The sequence below is a fragment of the Giraffa tippelskirchi genome, chromosome 2 (assembly GCF_054371585.1).
Source record: "Giraffa tippelskirchi isolate mGirTip1 chromosome 2, T2T-mGirTip1v1.2.pri, whole genome shotgun sequence".
Classification (NCBI taxonomy): Eukaryota; Metazoa; Chordata; class Mammalia; order Artiodactyla; family Giraffidae; genus Giraffa; species Giraffa tippelskirchi.
Genome location: NC_137276.1, coordinates 58,093,371 through 58,114,584, shown reverse-complemented (window position 1 = coordinate 58,114,584; position 21,214 = coordinate 58,093,371). Strand labels below are relative to the sequence as shown.

Below are 21,214 nucleotides of genomic sequence, written 5' to 3'. Positions count from 1 at the left end.
TAGAAAAGACTCTGATGCTGGGAAAAATTGAGGGCAAGTGGAGAAGGGGGTGACAGAAGATGAGATGGTTGGATGGCATCACTGACTCAATGAACTTGAGCTTGAGCAAACTCAGGGAGATAGTGATGGACAGAGAAGCCTGGTGTGCTGCAGTTCATGGGATCGCAGAGTCAGACAACAACCCAAGAGACACTGGGGTGGTTAGGGAGATGACACACCATCTCACACTTGGTCACCAGGGTGGGCTAGGGTTCAAGACCTCAAAACCTCCAGTTCCTCTTCCCTCAGGACTTGACAGCTGAAGCTGGGAGGATCCCAAGGGTGGGAACTCAGTCCAGGCCAGGAGCCTGGTGTACCACCATGGCCTGGCCTTCCTGATTCTTGCTCCTGGTTGTGGAAGCATGAATGTGGGTGGGAGTGGAGGGTGGGGAGAACATCACCATTTTTTTTTGAAAAGTACGTCAAAGTCCTTCAACAGCTCCCCAGCCTCCACTTCTCCCCTGCAGTCTTCACCCACACTGAAGCCTACACGATCCTCCAGGATCATGGTCTTGACTATGGTGGTCCCTTGCTCACCCACCTTCAGAAGCTCCCCACCACCTCTGCCAGTCCTCCCGACATGAGGCCCTGCTAAACAGACAGAGGCCCCAGTTCCATGCTCAACAGCCTTCAGGGTCCACCAAGCTCTTTCAGGGATTTCTCCAAATTTCTCAATTGATGGCTAAGCCATCTGATGCTCAGAGAGGTCAAGCAACTTGAAACTCAAATCTAGCTCTGGTGATGCAGTTAGAGTTCATGTCCTACCTACAGAGGGGCCACGATGCCAGAAAGGAAGCTTCAGGAAGCTGTGTCCCTCAGCTGGGGAGAGCCTGGGCCCTGTGTGGTTGGGGAAAGTTGGGAAAGGAAGGAAGAGGTCAAATGGTGAACTCTGAAGGCAGACCGATGTGGTGGGCAGAGCCCAGACCATGAATCCGAGAGTCTGGGGCCCAGCCACCCCTGCGGGGCCTCAGCCGCCTCCTGTGGGAAATGGAGAATAAAGCTCCCTACAAGCCACAGGTTCTTGAGGGAGTGTGAACACCAGGTAGGCGCTGCCAAGCCGGCCTGGAGCTGGGTGCGCGGCAGGTGTCTATTCCACACTCGCTGCCTCTGCACTGGATTCAGAGGCTCTGGGCTGGGGGTGCAGCCTTCAGCCCCAAACCCACCCCCAGCCACAGCCCACAGGGAGGCTTTGCAGGCCCAGTAAACAACCCCTCACCGCCCTCGCCAAAAGGAAACTTTTTTAAAAAAGCAACAGAAACCAACATCTCTGTAGGCTGCATGTTGGTGACGGGAAAAGGAGCTTCAGAGAGGAAAGAGCAACTGGGGGCGGAGGCCAGACCGAGGCAGCAGAGAGGAGAGAAACAGAGATCTGATAAGGAGCTCTGCTCTTCAGGGCCTGGGGAGCAGGGGAGGAAGGCTCAGCCCCTCCTCAGCCCCTGAAACCAGGGAGCTGGGGGGTGGGGGTGTGAGATCCCCTGAGGTAGCACTCAGCCTCACCTGCTCTCGGGCCACAGGATTACAAAGCTCAAGCATCCTCCCCTGCCTTGGGGCAGGCCCTTACCCTGGATGTAGGAACCAGCCAGAGGCTCAAAGTTTGGTGGTCCCTTTGTAGGCATGCATCCCTGGCCTGGGGCCAGTCTCTTGGAGACCCGAGGGGTTCAGTGTCCCCTTCCCCCAAAAGAAGGTGCTGACTGTCTATAGGATAGCATTAGGACACGGTGTCAGCCTGGGAATCAGGAGGTTCAGGGCTGTGGGCTTGCCGTGGGGCCCTGAGCAAGTAGCCCTAGGTGGCACGATGGAGATGTCCCAGTTTAGCACTGAAAGCCTGCATCCCAGGGGACCCTTTGGCCCTGGGGAAAATGTTGGTCCCCTTTGCCCCTCTGGGCTGGGACTTCCTCTGCTGAGACTAGAAGACTCTCCCAGCTCCCTTCATGGCCTTCCCGAAGCCTGAGGATTGGGCCTGTCCTCTTGGACAAATTCACAGACTGTTTGAGAAGAGGATATGATGCTGTCCCAGGGAACCCAGGTGGCCCCAGGATAGACAGGCGGAGGGAGCAGGTATCAGGAGGCAGAGGGAGCAGGTATCAGGAACTGGAGGGCAAGCACATCCAGGCAGGCTTGGCGTGACCTGGGCTTCATAGAGGAGTCTTACAAGCACAGAGGAGCAGTGAGGGAACAGCTTCACCCAGGCTGAGAGGCCAGACAGCGGAGTAAGCAGTGTGCCACACCCTGTATTGAGCACTGGTCGAGATGGTTGGGCCCCAACTGGCCCTCAAGAGCCCTACAATTGAATTTCTAAATGTACTCCCTGCACTCTCTGAATCCCCCTGCTGCATCCACTGCCAAATGATTTGCATGAAAAAAACAAAACAAAACAAAAACCAACCCATAACAGACAACAAAGATTTGTCTGGGTTTTTTTTGTTTTTTTTTTTTTAGTGAAGATGGGCTTTTCACAGAAATTAAAAGCACCAAGCGGGGCATGCCCACATCCCCATGCTTTCCTGACTCCCCGTGCAGCCCACCCCAGCAGAGGTAGATCCCCCAGGAGAACTGAAGGCTGTGCAGAGAAGGCCTGCCTCCAGCATCCAGGGACCCACTCACATCCCAGGGCACAGGGCGGCTCCACTTGGCCTTGCCCACCTGTCAAACCCACTCCCTCAAAGCATCTCACTGACAGTTTCAGGGATGGCAGGGGAGTCGTTAGTCCATCCTAGTTTCCTATGCCCAAAAGCCCTCATACTTTCTAGCTAGGCTGCCCTGAACAAGTCACTTGTTGAGCTCTCTCTGAGCTTCAGTTACCTCATCTGCTAAAAGAGGGCAACAAGTCAGTGTGGGGGAGGATGGGTGTTTGGTGCACGTGCCAAGCTAAGGGGTGAGTGGGCTTCCAAGAAGCCAGTAAATGCATTTCTGACCCTCCTCTAGAAACCACAAACTCCACCCTCAAGAAGGGCAGTGAGAGGCAGGTGGGGGCGGGGGGTGCACACTCTTACCTGCTGGGCTGAAAGCTAGGCCCAGTCCTATCCAGAATTCTCCACTGGGAGGAGGGGAAGGGCCGCGCAGGGTACGAGGGCAGGAGAGCTAAAAGTAAATGCTGCCACTGTCCCTCTGGCCGCCTGGGCTGGTCTGGGGCCTCGGTGGGGTCCAGGGCTGAATCCACCCTTCCTCTCTCCTCAAGCACTTGCTAAGCTCTTATGACCTCTCACCAGGTCAAGTCACATGATTCTGCGCCCTGTCCCGCCCACTATGTGAGTTACACGCCCCCTGGTTCACTCTGTATTCTCAGTGACCCTAGCCCAAAGGTCTCCGTGCTCCCATTTCCTTAATCCATCAACTGAGGCTCAGAGAGGCAGGGACTTGCCCAGTATAAAGCACAGCATCCTCAGAACCAGAACAAGAGATCCAGGCACCAGACACTGCAGGTGAAGGCCCCAAAGCAAAAGGCCTTGGCAGGAAGGGGGCCTTGGGGAGCCACCAAGAGTCCTGAGCAGAGGAGTGGCGGGATTGTGAGCGGTGGGAAGTTGGCCTGAGGCCCTTGAGTCTGGAGCCAGTGAGACCAGCAAGGAGGCTATGATAAAGGTGCAGGCAACTGGGGGAGCAAGAGGAGTGTGGGGGCAAGGGATGTGGCAAGGGCAGACCCCTGTGGCTCTCAGTCTCTGGGGACTCAGAGTTGGGAGGGGGAGGCAGAGAAGAGAGGGGGTGGGGAGGGGAGGGCCGCTAGAGTGTGCTCACAGCACTCCAGGCACAGTGCTGTCTCCCACGCCTCCAGCTCGCCATGTGGTAGACTCAGCGGGGTCATCACCCCACTTTCCCGGTTGGGAGCAGCTGGGGCTGGGCTCCCTGAGTGCCACTCGGCCAGTGTGGGCTGGGTCCACTCCCCACTGCGCGTCAGGCTCCTGTACCTACCTCTTTCTCCAGGAGGCTTCCCCATGCCAGATTGATGAACAACATAATAAAGGGGGCAATCACATTATTTCTGAATGCATTTTAATAAAAATCAAATAAAAGCAATTATGTGAATTTTCAAGAGGATCACCTCTCCTCCTTTCCCTGAGGTAGGAAACAGAATGAATTCAGGAAATCATTAAAATAAGAAACCCGAGCTGCATGCCACAGCCACGCTGGCGGCTGTCACACAAAAGCAGCAGGGAAACCCAGTCCCCAGGGGCAGCGCGGGTGCCTTTCTTCAGCTCTTTGAGTGGAAATTCCACCTATGGGTGAAGAAGGGTAATTAAGGGCCAGGAGAAACGCTTTGAATCCAGGCTGCCTTTGCAGCTTCAAAAGGGCAGTCTGAGGACTCCCCAAGGGACAGCTCTCCAACCTGGCAGCTCAGGGCTCAGAGAAGGTCCCCAGATGAAGACACTCTCACCTCTGTAAGAGATGTGTAGCTCTCAGCTCAGCCGGGGGCCAGAAAGAAAAGGTCCCTCCAAGGGGCAATAAGTACATGTTCCCCACTCCCCAGCATCCCCAAAATGGGCTTTTGCAAGGCCCTTCCCTTTCGATTAGTCATTCTTGTCCCTCAAACTGATATGCTCATTTAGGGCTGCGGATGGTGAGACCAGAGGAGACAGGTGATACACGCAAGGTTGCCCAGCTGTGAGGTGGCACCAAGACAGAACATGGTTCTCCAGAAGCCCAGAGGCAAGTCCAAGTCCTGTGGATTAGGCAGTCTGGATACAGAGCAGCCTGGCCTTGCAGGGCCACTTACAAGAACAAGCCCTGATCAGCTGACTGCTATAACCTGGGCACTGCCCAGGGCCAGTCTCCAAATACCGGGAAATGACTATGTTCCTCCTCTTGATACAGGTTCAGGACTTAGCACCTGCCAGGTGAGGCGGCCTGCGCACAACCCTGCAACTAGAATGAGGAATCCTCAGGGTGGACAGAGCCCTCAGAATCCGGAGCCAGTTCCTGATTGATTGCCAGGCTGTAGGGCATCCTCATCACAGAGAAGAGGCCTTCGTCCATGGCCTTCTGGGTTGCATTTGGGCGCTGGGGAGGAGAAAGACAGGGATCTTTCTTTCCTCTGGCCCCCACATTCATGCTGGGTAACCCATGTCCCCCCTTACCTGAAACACAGGTGCAGAAGCAGCACCTAACCACCCCTAAGATCCTTTCCCTCAGCCACGGGGTCCTAGTTCTCAGATGGAGGCAAACAAGACCCCTGGCAGCCAGAGGTCCCCTTTGCTGCTGCTGCTGCTGCTGCTAAGTCGCTTCAGTCGTGTCCAACTCTGTGCGACCCCACAGACGGCAGCCCACCAGGCTCTGCCATCCCTGGGATTCTCCAGGCAAGAATACTGGAGTGGGTTGCCATTTCCTTCTCCAGTGCATGAAAGGGAAAAGCGAAAGTGAAGTAGCTCAGTCGTGTCCGACTCTTAGCGACCCCATGGACTGAAGCCTTCCAGGCTCCTCCATCCATGGGATTTTCCAGGCAAAAGAGTACTGGAGTGGGGTGCCATTGCCTTCTCCTAGGTCCCCTTTAGGGCAGCCTAAGTTAAAGAAGCAAACCAGGCTGGGAGGCAGAGGGCCAGCACTGGCTGTGTATGACCTTAGGTAACTCCCATAGCCTCTCTGATCATGCATGTGTGTGTGTGTGTGTGTGTGTGCACACCCATGTATTTGTGTGTGCACATGTATGCATGTGCATGTAACTATTGGAGTGGGGACAGTGCGCAGTCCCCAGCTCAGACTCTTGGCTCTGCTCCACGTCGTCTGTTCTGACTCAGGTCAGAGATGCCCTCAGTCCCTGCTGCTGCTAACAGTTATGGCGCCCTCCTACAGGACACTCAGGGAAATATCGCCCCAAAAAGTGTGTTCTCCACCAGCTGGGGGTGGGGAGGAGAAGCTGAGTGATTGGGAAGATTCTGGGTGGCCCTTCCCAATCGAGGTTTCCCTTGGAAGTAGGGGTTTCTGGCAAACCAGAACCCCTGTACCATCCAGCTCCCGAGACGGGGAATTGAGTACAGAGCTTCCACTCTCGTCCCCGTTTCCATCGGTGCCTCTTTCTGGTCTCTGAACCTCAGGGTCTGCTTAAAGGAAGTGGAGGCAGTGGCACCTGGCTTTAGGGCCAGTGCATGGGGGGAGCAGGACCAGGTGTGCAACTCCTGTGTCATTCCTGTCCCTCAGGGGCCAGCTGCCCCCTACTCTGCTCTGCCCAGCCCCTCAGGTCTTGCACATAGCAGGCACTCCATAACTGTGAGTGTGTGATGCTCAGAGAAAAGATAGGCTTGTCTAGGAGGGGGAGTTGAAAGCAGGAAAAGGAAGTGCTCCTGCCCGCTCCACAGACCTGCGGCCTTGAGGCCACGTGCATGGACGTGTGTGCAAGCACGTGTGTGAACTTGCGCATTCCTGTGATCACACATGTAACTATCGGAGTGGGGACACTCAGTTACATACCCACTGGTCTGCACATGTGACTTGTACACAGAGCAGATGGATAAACAGGTAAACAATATCCCCAAGCCTCAGACAGTCTCCTCCCTGCCTTGCCTTCAAATCCCCATCAAGATGGGTCTTGGAACAAACAAGCTAAGACCTTGGAGGTCCAGGCCCACGGGGTCCAACGGGGAAATCCATCTGCTGTCACCTTCACCCAGATTCCATCTTGGTCACTCTGGGAACATCTGCCTGGGTCTGAGACCAGCTGTGCCTGGGGTCTGGGAATAGAGGCTGCTGTTAGGAGCTACTAGAACATCTGCCTTGGGATAAGGGCTGACGGAGGAATGCCCAAGGGCTCTGGCAGGGTAGAGGAGGGCACATTCTACTCTGCTGGAGAGGGTGAAGAGATGGGGGTCACAGAGAACTTCTCCCAGCAAACAGAACCTTGGAGCAGGACCTAGAAGAAGCTGGGCTTCCCCAGCAGAATGGATGGATGGGGCATTCCAGGTAGAGGGAACAGCTTAGGCAATGCCCTTATTCAGGCAATGCCCAGCTGCCCAGGTACCCACCCTGCTTCTGCTGGCTGTACCAGCAAGAAGTGTCCTTTTCAGTGTACTCCCAGGAGGGAGAGGGCAAAACAGGGTACCACACTGCAAATAGACCCTGAGTAGGGGACTAGTCCAAGAGGCAGCTCCTGTCACACCCCTAACATATGGGGTGTGAGTTGGCCCTCAGAAACCCCCCCCCCCACTTCTTGCCCTTTAAAGAAGTCACTTCCCAGGGAACTGCAGCATATAATTCAATGTTTTAGAAGTACAGTTGGCCCAGGGATCCCACATGTGTGCTAAAACCTTGTGTTAGAGAGAGGAAGGGAACAATGAACGAACGTCAGGCAGCTTCTCTCTGGGAAGCAATGGACTGGGCAGGGCGGATTTCCACCGGTGTCCCTAATGCTCCAGTTCTTAAGTGCAGGGGTCATGAGCATTCATTTAATCTGTTTCATGACTTACAAATAGTCTTTTATATGTACGAAATATAATGTAATAAAAGGTTTAATTGTGTTTATGCTCACGTTTATGAGGTTGTTCCAAGGCTAGGTTGGCTGAGATGCCTCTACATGATTACCTGAGCTTGGCATCCTCACAGATGCCCTCTCCCCAGCTTAGGGCAGGGTAGGGGCTGGACTCTTGTCCCAGTTCCACTAAGTCCATAGAATATTCCAGTCATTCCAGGTGCAGCTCGTAAGGAAGGCAATAAATGCCCAGCCAACTACTGCTATGGGCTTCAACCTTCCCCTCTATGAGCCTCAGTGTCCTCTCTGTACAGTGAGGGAACTGCTCAGCTCAGTCCTGAGTTTGAACCCAGATGTCATCACTGCTGCACAATGGCAGGCAGCAGTTTCCTTGCCTGGAAAGTGGGCCCATAACAAAGCTGCCATGAAGAATGGGCAGAATGATGCTTGAAGACACAGTTCCTGGCATGGACTGTGCTTCCTTAGTCATTCAGTCGTGTCCGACTCTTTGAGACCCCATGGACTGTAGCCCTTCAGGCTCCTCTGTCCATGGGGATTCTCCACGCAAGAATACTGGAGAGGGTTGCCATACCCTCCTCCAGGGGATCTTCCCAACCCAGGAATCGGACCAGGGTCTCCTGCATTGCAGGCAGATTCTTTACCAGCTAGTACTACATAAAGCAAGGGTTCCTTGCTTTTGTTTTTCAATCACCAGAATAAACAAAGACCCTCTGTGGAAACAGGAGATTGGAAGACCTGCGCTCTGGGTCTGGACCCACCACTCACTGGCCCAGAAGCCTCCGGAGGCCTTTCGCCTCAGGCCTCTCTGCTCCTGTGTAAAATGGGAACCCCAGGGCCCCCTCAGAGAGGAGAGAAAATAAGAAAGCTCTGGCAAAGGAGAGTGCATTGTGAACACCAGGGTCAGTAACCAGAACTCTAATCCCCAAGACCCCTCCCCAGAGGAGAAACCCCAGTCTGCAGGGGGATATGCCCGGAGCTTCACCCAGGCAGCCCTAATCTCAGGCCAGCCCAGCGCCAGCTCCTGCTCAGAGTTAGGGGCCTGGGCTGGATCAAAGGCGGAGGGAATTAGCATCACAGAGAGCCCGGGGGAGGGGAGGCCAGGATTAATTCATTCTCCTCTTCCTGCTGTTTCTCCAGCAGCCTGTGGAGTTGGGGGAAGGGTAACCATCCACCCCCAAGCCCCTACCACACCCCCAGGCCAGTTCTCACTGAAGGAGCAGGGCAGGGGCAATGATTTGGGCGGGACCTACAGTGAAAAAGGGGACGCTCTGTGCACACGTCTGGAGTCAGTAGTTTGAACAGACAAGAATTCAGATGCCTGGGCCAGAGGGACGTCCTCAGAGGTTTGACTTGGGGCAAGGGGAGTGCCATGTGAGTTCACAGACCCCACTGTGTCATTTCAGGGACATAAAAGCGTGTGTGTGTGTGTGTGTGTGTGTGTGTGTGTGTGTGTGTGTGTGTGTGTGAATCTACGATGCTGAGATGGTGAGTCTCATGTGTGGGTGTCCACGTGTTTCTGGGTGACCAAGGTGTCAAAGGTGTGGACACATGGGCACATGCATGGACAGAGGAGCCTGAGAACATTGAAATGAACAGAAAGGAAAAGTGAGGGGACTCGAATTGGAGTATTTCTCGCAGGGAAACAGCTAGATGGTGTCCAGTGACAATCTCACAGGCCCTGCCTCTAAGTTCCATGGGCTGTCTGCATTCCTCAGGCTTTACCTGTCCTACCAGGGAACTGTCATGGGACCACCTAAGTTAACCTTTCTGGGCCTCAGTTTCCTCACTTAAAACGTGGGTAATCATAGTGTGTGTGTAAGAATTCAGTTAGTTAATAGAAGGGAAGCAGTTAAAATGGCCCTGGGCACACAATGAATGCCCTCAGGGATGTGTCAGTACAATTAGTGCTACCTGGAGGGGCATGGTGGGGCTGAACCAGGCTGGCCCGGAGGAACAGGGTCAGCCCAGAGCCTGCCAGGAGCTGTCCTCGCTGAAGCCTGGAAGGAAGGTTGCTTCTAAGCCAGCAGAGCTGGGCAGCCTCTGGCAGTGCTGGGAAAATGGAGCATGCGGTGTTGGAGGAATCACGAGGCACAGCCTCAGCCAACTTGGCAGGCTTGGCACTCACTGACCGTTCACACAGAGCTCCTCCTGCCCCCTCCCCTTCTAACTTTTCATCTCCCCCACTCCTGCACCTCCCACCCACATTCTGCCCCAGGAGTGTGAGGCATGTCCCTCCTACCAGCCGTTTCATCCTTCAACTGGCTCAAAAGGTCCATTCTTCATGCCCATTTTGCAGGCGGTAAAACTGAGCCTCAGAAAAATGGAAGCAGGAAGCAGAGCTGGACTCAGGAGTCTCCGAGTAGATTACAGAGAAATAAAATGCCCGCTTGGCTCCTAGAGCAGCCCAATCGGCTCTCAGCTCTTCAGGGTCTGTGCTAGCTTTCAACGCCCCTAAAACAGTTCCCTCCAATGTTCCTGAACACAGACTGGGCAAAGACACCCCCTTCCCTGACGTTCACCTTGTCTTTGCCATCCCACCCTCAAGAAGGAGAGGATGTCTAGCCTGACACCTAAATGAATCCTCCTGTACCTCTCCCACCTCTTCACTTTCGCTCCTGCTGTTCGGTCTTGTCCATCCTGGTCCAAGTCTTCTTCATCCATCAAGGGCCAAGGCAAATGCCACCTCTTCCATGAAGCCTTTTCTCATTGCCTTGTCCATTAGTGGCCTCTCGGTCCTCTTCCCCCCAGAGACCTAGAGACATTCCTCTCAGCAGTACTAACCACTTACCTGTTGGGAGGTCCTAGAGGGCAGACCAGGAGCATCTCCGTACACACCCACTCCCACCCCACAGGTCAGGACAAAGATGTCCATAGGCTGTGGTGGACTGTAGGTTCACACCCTCCCACATCACTCTAGAAGCCCCTCTGGACCGTTGTACTGTGGCCGTGTGATGTAGCATTAACAGCTAAGGCTCTGGAGCAGATTTTCCTGGATTCAAATCTCAACTTTCCCACTTACTAGCTGTATGACTTTGGGCTTTTACCTAGCCTCTCTGAGCCTCAGATCTATTAACAGGAATAATAATAGTTACAGTTCCAAGGCCACTAAGTTGTTGCCATTGTTGTTATTATACTGTTATTGTTATAACCAGGATAATACAAAGAGACGCTGGACACAACCTTTGTCCCAAAGAGGATGACGGTCCAGAGAGAAACAGGAAAGGAGGTTTACATTTCTAAGCTCATTTAATGGTCAAACCACCTTAGTAGTTATCATCAGCCCCACTTTACAGATAAGGAAACTGAGGCTCCAAGAGGTGGCGTAAGCTCCCAAAGGCTCACAGCCCTAAGAGGCAGGGCTGGGATTCAGGGCCGGGATTCAGGGCCAGGTCGTGCGGCTCCAAAGTCCACACTCTTTCAACAAGCCCGCGCTGCCTCTCAGTCTGGCAGCGAGATAAGCCGTGTACACAAATAGCTGTAATCCAAGGTAGAAAGTGATAAGTGCCAAACAGGGACTGATAAAGGCTCTGGGAGGGTGGGGCTCTGGGAGAGAAGGGAAGGGGTGGAGGTCAGGGCAGGCTTCTGAAAGTGGGTGACATCTGAGTGTAGCCTCCAAGGTGGACAGGCTGAGCAGCGAGACTTTCCAAAGGGGGTGGGCAGTGTGAGCAGACATGGGTCGCTGGGTACCTAGCGCAGGACCTGTCATGTCATTGAGGCCCAATAAATATTTGAGGAAGGGAAAGTAGGGAGGAAGGAAGGGAAAGGGGATGGAAGGAGGAAGGGAAAGTGGGGGAAGGTAGAAGGGAGGAAGAGGGGATGGGAGGAGGGAGGGAGGCTGAGAGGGAGGGTGGATATACCCTGACCCCATTTGGCCCAGAAACTACCCCTCTCACTGGGAGACAGGGTCAATTCCTCCAATTCTCTAAAGGCCTTCAGGGGACCAAAGGACCCCTTGTTCTATGACAACCCAGGGAAGTAGCTCAACATTTCCAGGCTGGAGTTCCTGACAATTAGATGTTTTGCTCAATAACAGGAAGAACTTCCCAGCAAGTAAAGCTGGACAGGGCTTCTCTGTGGGGCGGGGCACTGGTGTGTTGGAGCCGGTTCTGACTGGCTCAAAGGAGCCGATTGTTAAAATTTTCAGGAACTGCTTGACTTGGTTGATATTAAGGCAGCTTAAAATTGGCCATGGTGGGAGTATTTTATACCCTGGGAAATCGGCAAATACTACAAATCCGGTTTTCCCTACCTTGGAGAACCAGCTGTTAAACATTTACCAGGGCACCACAGAGCATTGTCTGCTATGTGAGGGAGCAAGCTCCCCGTTTCCAGAAAGATGCAAGCAGAGACAGTTACCGCCTGGGGAGAAATGAGGCCAAGGGGTTCATCCTTCGTGATGAGACTCGGATTGGATGACATCAAAAGACCTTATTTTTTGGCTCCAGAGCCTATGAAAAGTCATGTTTAAGAAAAAAAACTTAATCAGGGTAATTATTCATGCCAGGAAATTATTAACCACTTGACTCAGAGGCTGGGAGTAGGGCATGAGGAGCCACAAGCTTGCAGATTTCACAGACGGAAAGCCCTGTCCAACGTCACACGGGGAGTCAGTGGCAACACTGGGACCAGAACCTCCTGGCCAGAGCTCCTGGCCAGAGCTCCTTCCAGGGCACCTGGGCTGGGCCAGTGGTGGCACATGGGCACCTGGGCTGGGCCAGTGGGTAAGGGGGACAGGCACAGCTTCTTGCACACTTTGTCTGGGGTCTGTCTCCTCCACCAGAATATAAGCTCTGTGACAGCACAGATCACACCTATTTGCAACTGTTGGATTTCCAGTGCCTAGTTTTGTGCCAGGCACTTAGCAGGTATTCAATAATTATTTGTTGAAAGCATCAATATGTCTGAGATTCTTTCTCCTGGCAGCATTTAGAGAGCTGGGAATACTATCATCTGAGGCCGTTACCACTCGGGTCCCCACTCTTGCTTAGTGACATGGAACCAACAGACCAACTCTGCCCCTTCCTGTATGACCTTGACCAAACCACTGGGCCTCCGAAACCTCGGTTTGTTCCTCTGCTGAGTGGGTTGCACAACCTCTGCTTGCCTCCCGAGGCTGCTGTGGCATTCAGGCAAGAAAGAAAATGCTCTTTACAGACTGTAAAGTCCCGTACCCACTCGAGGAAGGTGGGAGATCGGGAAGCTAGCTCTGATAGCTGGGTCAAGCCCAGGGGCACTGGGACAGTGGACATTGGGTAGTGGCCAGGCTGTCACTCTCTCACGGGTGACATCTGAGGAAACCTGAGCCAGACCAGCTCATGGTAGGGGTGGGATGCGAGGTTGCAAAGCGGAGCTCAAAGTTCTAAAGGGGCAAGTGAGGGTGGATGAAATGAAGATAAGGGAAAATTTGGAGAAGGCTTTTTCTCCTAAGACCTAGTCTCTTGAGCAGAGGGAACAGGAGAATCAGTGAGTTTAAAAGCATATGTATCTCTGTGGCGCTGTTTGTCACCCGCACCCCAGTGGGCCTTCCCTACTGCCTCAGTGGGTGAGCTGAGGGTTGGTATCTGACAAATCAGGTCGAGGGTGGGATGGAAAATCCTGGCATGTTCTGAAATCAAACCAGTGTTCCAAATGATTCCATGGAGGAAAGATTTCTGTGATTCTCCCATACAGGCATCCACAGGCCCCTCCTGGTAGGGTGGAGGGCCAGGCTGGCAGGGAGGGAGGCCTGGCTCACCCCAAGCTGTGCTGGGGGGGGGCATTGGTGGGGATGAGGAAAGCAGGCAGGGGGCGGCAGTGCCCCTAGGGCCCTCCCAAGTGGCATCGGATTTTCACAAAGAGCATGAGGGCATTGGGAGGTTCAGTGCTGGGGCCAGAGAGGCAGGTGGAGAGGGTGCCCGCAGAGCGTGAGCCTGGGCCCCCAGTGGGAAGCAGAAGAGAAAGGCCCTGTGTCAGCAGCCTGGCCCCTGGGCGGCAGGCTCACTCTCGGCTCCATTCTGTTCAGCGGGATTCTAGTTGGCACCAGCTGCAGTCAGGAACAATGCCTGGATTTCTTTCTTTCTTTCTTTAAAAATTTTTAATAGAGGAGAGAAGGACCAGAGCCACTCACTGAACAGCTCAGCTTCGTGGAGGCGTCTGGGAACATGTGTCCTTGAAAAAGCACAGACACAGGGACCCTACAGCTGGCTGCAAGGTGCAATAAGGCACGTCAGGCTGGCAGCCCAGGGTCTCAACCCGGCTGCTGCCTCAAACTTGCCGTGTGACCTTGGGCAGGTCCATGCTTCACTCTGGTCCATGGTCTCCCCAAGGCCTCCAACAAAGCCTGCTTTCCAGGACTCACATGGTAACGATTAGTCTCTTTCTCTCAAACTACGAGAAAGGCATTTGGTATAGGCAGTCCTTTCTTATAGCCTGTGAGCTTCCAGAGGGTTGGGTCCGGTTCATCCTTGTATGCCCCCTGCATCTCTTGAGACACTTGATTGCCCATCAGTTTTCAGCAGCAACGTTGGGTACTAGGATAAACCAGTGAGTCATCCTATGGCCTGCAGTCCCCCGGGAGGGGACATGGGTTCCCACCAGATAACCTCCCTGACTAGTGAAGTGTCACACCAGGCAAATGAAACTCTGTGCCTCAGTCTCCTCATCTATAGAATGGAGACATGAATACTAATAATCAGTTCACGTGAGGATTAGAGGAGTTTATATACAGTGCCTGACATCTAGTAACAACTTACTAAGTCATTTCTATAACGATGACAATGCTGTGGGGACAGCAGCATATGGGGGTGAGACCAGCTACATAGCAGATCTGCCAGAGTTATCTGAAGACGCTTCCCAGCAGGTGGCTGTAGATGTAGCCTGAAAGGCTGGGAGGGGTGCGTCCCAGGAGGTAGGCAGAGCAGGAGAAGGAGAGTACGTGTATAATACAGACAATTCTGGGAGCCACCCAGCATGGCTATAAGACAGGGTCAGAGCAAGAGGTATGAGAGGCCAGGCGACTGCTAGCCAGGTGAGCAGAGCAGATATTGAGGCTCTGAGATCTTTTCCCACCCCCTCCAGTGCCAGAAAGGAGGGCCCCCTCAGGACACTGGAGCTGTCAGGAAGGAGGTAGGAGGTTTGTCCTTCCTCCAGTCACTTGTCCCAGAGTTCCCATACAGTGCAGGATGCACGAGCTCCTCCATCACCCACTCTAGCAGCACTGGTACAGGTGAAGAATTAGGAGACCTTGTTCCTGTCCCAGCTCTGACACTTTCCAGCTGTGTGGCTATGGGAAAACCACCGCCTCCATCTGAGGCTCAGTTTCGTCACCCATAGAAGGGCCGCTGAGAGGGTGAGAGGTACCCCGTGAAAAGAGGCGTTAAGGCTGTTACCTCTTCACAGTCCTGGACAGCTCCCTCCACATACAGAAATTTTCCTGTCCCCATCCGGCCAAAAGGGGGCCACTGAGCGCACTCCCCAAGGCAGCCACCCCACCACCCCAAACCCTAAAGTGGAAGGCTCAGACCTACAGAATTGCAGGACACTCCAAGGCACAGGTACCACTGGACATTCCCCGTGTCCTGCGCACTCTCTTGATGGCCGATGGGGAAACAGAGGCACGGAGTCTGCTACGTGCTCAAGCCACCAAGTAAGTTGGGCAGTGGGTTGGGTGCGTGGGTTGGTCTGGGCTGGATGTCCCAGCTCCTGAGGGAGGCTCTCAGCTTATTCTCTGAGGCCCCCGATGGGAAGAAGTGGATAGTGGTGGAACTGGAACCACAGGGCAGAACACCATGATGACAACTGAGAAGATAACAAGCCTTGTGGAAGGGCCTGGGAGATTCAGGGTCTGGAGGATGGGAAGGTAGGGCCTCAGAGAATGAAGCAGGCCATCTGATTGGAATACAGAAAGGAGGCAGGCCAGGGGAGCCTTCTGTGCATGTCTGCTCTTTGCCAGACCTGATCGCCACCCACCCGTAGAGGCACAGAGCTAGGTAGGGACCAAATGCCTCCTGGATCCAATCAAGGTGTGAAGACGAAAGGTCCTCCCCATTACTCCACCACCTCCGGAGGGCCCCATGACTGCCTGGTGAGCAAGTCTTTACTCCACCTCAAAGCACCAGGCAGGTCAACCTGTCTGCACCATAGCCTGGGCCTGATGAGGAGATGAAGACAAGTCTCCATTCTCTACCCAGAGGCCCAGCCCAGACCTCACCCACTAAGTAGCTGTGAGGTCCTGAGCGGGTCACTTAAATCTCTCTGAACCTCTTTCCTCAGAGGCAAATTACACCTTCTGGCTTGTGGAGAGGATGTAATGAGAGACTATTTCCCAAGTGTTCCATGAACAGTAAGCACTCAATAACTGTGACTTTCCTCCAGCACCTTCAGCCCTCTGGCTCCCTTCTAGGGACAGGGGTGTGAAGAGTGGAGACAGAGGAGGCAATCCTGGAGAGGTAGGAATTCATCCCCACTGGTGCCAGGCCCCTGCCCACCCCCAGCCCATGGAGGACCCCTGTTCGAGGGGACCATAGTCATGACACCCTACATAAGACCTAAGCCACTGTCTTCCTCCGGGCCCCTGGCTCCCCTTACCCAGGCCTAAGCAATGGCCTTCTTTTCCTGCTGGGGGCTCCCAGGAGGGTGGAACGTGAGGAAATTAATAGCACTTAAGTCTGTTCTGAAGGTGGGTGTGGACTGGGCCCCACACTGGCGCCCACAGGCCAGCCTCCTGCAGCCTGCACCGTCCTGCTGGCCACTGAAGCTGCCTGTGGAGCCAGGTGATTTATGGGCCTGCATGGGCTGAGTGGAATCCATCTTCCAACTCCAAGTGGCTGGGAAGTGAAAGCACCAATCTCTCTGCCTCACCCGAGGCCTCCAGGCCCACAGAGGCCAAGGCCATGAAGATGGGGGCTCAGAACACACAGTCCCCAAAGAAACCTGATTACTATCATGAAACCCTGCTCTTGGTTTACAGAGGCCCAGAGAGGGCTAGCTACTTGCCCAGTGTCACACAGAGAGTCTAGGGATGAGGATGTAGAGTGGGACTGAGGGACCAGCAGGAAACTTTGTTAATGAGGACCTGAGTTCAACTCATGCTGACTTTGGACAAGTCCCTCACAGTGCTGTTTAATAGCACCTAACTCAAGGCAATGTGACAATTCAATGAACTCATGCCTCAGAGGCCCTCAGCATGCTACCCAGCACACAGTAGGCACAAACTAAGTCACAGCATCTTCCAAGAGCCCGTATGGATCCAACATGCCTTATTATTTCTCAAAATTGGAATAGGGACAGCAAGGGTCTGAGTCTTAAGTCCTGGAGCCCAGGGTCCCCAGGAGGCTAGGGTAGACTCAGGGCCAAGGTAAGATTTCTTAGAGTTGCTGCCATCAAATGCCATGCTTGCCCAGCTAGGAAGAGCTGAGGTTACCCCTGGTTCCATGCTATAGAGAGCTGGGCCTGCTTTGTGTGCTGAGCTTGGCTCCTCTGTCCTCTTCAGCCACTCCCTAGTTTCCAGATGCAAAAGGAACTGGCAAGGGAGGTGGGAGGAAGAGTTCTTCTGGATAGGACTTTCGAACATGAGTGGTCACCCCCCAGGTCAACTGCATCCCCCACTTTTTAGAAGTAGCTATACCTTGTGACTTGCTAAGAGATTTGGACAAAATGTTTAGAGAATTGACTGAACAACCTGACTGAGGTGGGTCATCAAAGCAACAGGAACTGGCCTAGTTCTCAGCTGGGGCTTGATTCTTGTCATTCAGGTTCTTAAACACCCAGAAACTCTGTCCTAAGGTTTTGGACCTGGGGTAGGGATGGGTTTCTGGCTGCTGCAACGTTATGGATTTTGGGGGGCAGGGTGGGGGTGGTGGTGGAAGGAAGGCAGCTGTTGCTCCAACCACCTTTCAGCAAGTGAATCACCTTTTCAGAAACTTTCAGCACCGGGTTAGGCCTTCAAGGGTTTCTCAGCTTACTCTCATTTCCCAACTTAAGGAACCCAGGCCACCGTGATGATGAGGGGTTGAGGTGCCCTCCCACAGGAATGTGCTGGGACCATGCTCCCTGGTTTTCAGACCATCCACCATCCCCAGGGCTGCTCAGCTGACACCTGTGTGAGAGCAGAAGCTAAGTAGCTGCCTGATAACAGTCCATGTGACAGGTGGAAAGACTAAGGCCCAGAAAGGAGTACCTAATGGCTTAGGGAGACAGAATTTCCCATGGGAAGATCAAGCAGGCTCCAGGCATTCTCCCTTCTCCTCCCACCCCCAGCCCTGTGGACCTGAGCTGCAGTCCTCTGAGCTCTCAGGAATCCAGGCTGAGTTTGCTGGCTGTCAGAATAGCGTAGCCTTGAGAATGAATTCAGGGCTGGCAAATTCATCTTGCCTCTTCTCCCTCCGGTGGTGGAAGGAATGATCTCGCCGGCCCTGAAGGAGTTCAAGCCGAGGTCAGAGAAGCCCTCTGAAGGATGTTCTAAAAAGAGGGTTGAGGGGGATGGTACTCCGGCCTGCTCCCTCGTTGGCCCAGGGTCCGCGCTGATCCCTGCTCAGGAGGCCTGGGGCCATCCTCGAATCTGCGTGGCACGTCCGCTCTCCCAAGGGGGCCTCGTCAATCAGGCAGCGGCCCTGGCCGGGCCAGTACGTCTTCCGCTAGTCTCAGGCCCCCGGGGAGACCCCCGCCTCTGCTGTCTCCGGGTGCCTGCCCCCCCTCCCGCCCCCAGCGGCGGTATCATTGTTCTCTGACGTCAGGCAGAGGCCCCGCCCCTCGACCCCCATCCCGGCTCCCCGGCTCCAGCTCCTGGCGCCCGAGACCCAGCAGCCTCTAAAGCCCCGGCCGAGCAAGGCTCCCCCCGCGGCCCTATCGGGGCTGCGCCCCCTTGCGCTCTCCCCAACTTGCCTTTGTTATTCCAGTTCCCTTCCTCGCCTCGCCTCCGACACCGCGGCGGATTGCAAAACGCGGAGCGCGGAACCGCCACCACACCTGGAATCCGAAGCCAGCACCGGGCCGAAGCCTCCCCAGCCGACGAGCGGGGAGGGGAGTGCGCGCGTGCGCGCGTGTTTGTGTCCAACCCGGGCTGCGCGGGCGCTGATTATGATTTGGGACTGAGGGTACCGCAGATCATGAGTAGGGGGGCTGGGGGGAAGGTGTATGGAAGAGGACGTGAAAGGATGTGTTTGTATGTGTACCTGAATGTGAGGATTTAGTGCACAGGGAGATGTTTTGTTTTTTGAGTGTATGTGGGTTTGTACAGTGTGCGCGCTTGCCATGTACACGGGCATATTTGTGAGCGCAAGTGTACGTGTGTGGGGGTGCGTGTGCGTGTGGAAGCGTGTTAGTAATACTGAGTGTGGGTGCAAACGTGTGCCATTTGGGTAGGAGTTTCTGTGTGAGGGGCAGCGGACGTGAGCTGAAGTGGGTGCACACTTAGATGCTCTCAAGGGTGGGTCTGCCCGGGGAACCCCGCGAGCGGCTGTATCCAACTACACCTTGTGAGTGCCATCATTCTCCACAACTCCTGGGACAGTGTACAGCCCTGAGCCGGAATCCGGCGCCACGGCTCCCTCCTCGCCCGCCCACCCCCAGCACCCGCCGTCCACCGCCCGCGCACTTTGGGCCTGGGATGCTTCCCGCGGGGCCTTGGGGAATCCAAGAGCTTTTGGACCGCACAGAGTGCGGGGGACAGACCTTGCGCACCGCTTCTACCCTGCGCTCCAGCCTCCTCCTACATTGCCCTTGGTGGGAGGGGGCGGGAGTCCTCTCTTCCCCCCACCCGCCAGCCCCCGGGCTTTAGGACCAACCCCAAAGCCTTCTCCAGCGGAAGGCTTTGGCAATCTCGTTAGCAACTCGCTCAGCCCTAGTACTGGTACCTGACAGCTTTCGCAGCCCCGAGCGCACTCCTGTCGGGGGCGTGAGAGCAGAGCGGGGGACACTCCAGTGAGACTGGTGATTTCAGCCTCCTTCCCAGTGTGAACACATCTTAGGCTCAGCATTTCTCTCCTGCTCCAAACTTGCTGGGGCAGCTGGGGGTGAGGCCGCAGTTAGGGAGGGGTGGGGGTGGGAGAGTCCAGGGAGCAGTGGAGGGAAGAGAGAGAAGGAGGTGAGTGGGAGTCGGGGAGTGGGTGACGCACGAAGCCTATCAGAGCCCCAGAGGGGAAAAAGCTTGGAGAGCGCCCAGACCGAGAAGCTCGGAAGAAAGGGAGAAAAAGAGGGAAAGGAAAGGGAGAGAAAGAGAGGCGAAAAGAGACCGAGGGAAAGGCGAGAGCGCAGAGAGCGCTAGGCAAGCCGAGCTGAGCGCTGGCGGCGGCGGCGGCGGCGGCGGCTGCAGCGGCGGCGCGGCGCTCCGCTCCTCCCTCCTCCCCCGGTTCCGCACCGGCTTTTGCGGCCGGCCGGCGGCGCGGGGCCCTTTGGAAATAGAATAGCCAATGTAATCTGACACTTCAACTTGCTCGGCTCCGGGCGAGTTGATTCACTTACTCACCCCCTAACGCCGAGTTCCTTTTCACTGTCTGTGGACATTAAAAAAGAGAGCGGCGGCGGGCGCCGGGGAGAGCGATCGGCCAGGCGGCGGGCGGCGAGCAGCGACCGGGCAGCCGAGCAAGCGATCAGCGCCGGCGCAGCGCGGTGACCCCAGCCCCGGTCGGCGCGGAGCAGAAGCCGGCGCGGAGCCCATCTCGGCGCCCTCGCAGCTCCTCCCGACCGGAGCCGGCCCTGCCGGGCAGCGGTGGCTGTGGCAGCGGCGCGTCCTCCAGCGGCAGCAGCGGCGCTCGCAGCACCGGGTAAGTTTGGGGCCAGACCCGGGCGTCCGCTGGCCCCAGGCCTTCCTTCTGGTCCCCGTGTACTCCTGGGGTGCGATCGTGGAGCGCCGGGTGCCGGAGCTTTTTTCCCTTTTAGGGTCCGCCGGGACCTGGCGAGCCGGGCGACTGCCCGGCGGCCGAGCTCCGCTGCGCTCTTCTTGGCGGCCGGGGGCCGAGGCCCAGGCGACCGGGGAATGCCCGGCTGCGCGGAGCCGGCTTGGTCTGCGCGCGGGGTCCGGGCTCTTCGGGTGTGCGGGGCGTGAGTGCAGTTGTGCGCGCGCGGATCTGGTGCCCGCCTCCTGCCGGCGCGCCTGCAACCCTGGTTCCGTACACCCGGGGGCCGGGCAGGACCAGGATTCGGGAAGGGAGGGAGAGAAGGACCAGGGTAGGATCACCTCGGTCTCCCTCCTTTCCTTTGGAAAGACGCGAAGTTGTGCGCCTGTGTGTAGGAGAGCTGCCCGGGAAGGCGCCGGATTTCGGGGCGGCAAGGGGTGGTGGTGTTAAGTTGTGCATCTGAATTTCCAGGGGAAACACACACTTTTGTAAATGGGAGTGGGGGGCGCGGTTAAGTTGTTTGTGTGCGAATTGCCCGCGGGAGACGCGGTGCACCGTACTAGCGGGGACCGCCAAGGGGTGTGTGAAGGGTCTTCCGGTAGATCTTTAGAAACCCGGGGAGCCTTCAGGCCAAAGCCTGGATGGCGCTGCCCGGACCAGGAGGGGAGCCCAGGGGGAAGATGAGCGTGTGTGTACGCGCGCGCGCGTTGCAAATAGGAAAGTAATTTCCCCGTGTTCTTTCTTTCTCTCAGTCTCCGGCGGCGGCGGCCCCGGGGGAGTGGGAGGCCGGCCGGGGCGGAGGTTGGGGGGCCGGGCCGGGGCTGGGGCTGGAGCTGGGGTGGGGGGCGGGCTCTGGAAGCTTGTTTCACATTCCTGGCGTCTAGGCTGGGGGAAAGACAGTGGGGAGCGCGGCCTCGGCGTCTAGGGCGCGGGCAGCGGGCGCGCGTCGCCC

The 21,214-nt window shown here is 55.8% G+C and overlaps 1 protein-coding gene across 9 annotated transcripts in view; it reads left to right on the top strand.

Moving 5' to 3' along the window:
- Positions 1–19,915: 19,915 nt before the first annotated feature.
- ZMIZ1 (zinc finger MIZ-type containing 1) overlaps positions 19,916–21,214 on the top strand; it is a 239,945-nt gene continuing 238,646 nt past the window's right edge. For all 9 annotated transcript variants that reach the window (XM_081563798.1, XM_081563819.1, XM_081563784.1 and 6 more), the window contains exon 1: positions 19,916–20,190. The gene's annotated coding sequence lies outside the window, so the exon portion shown is untranslated. The remainder of the gene's footprint in view (positions 20,191–21,214) is intronic.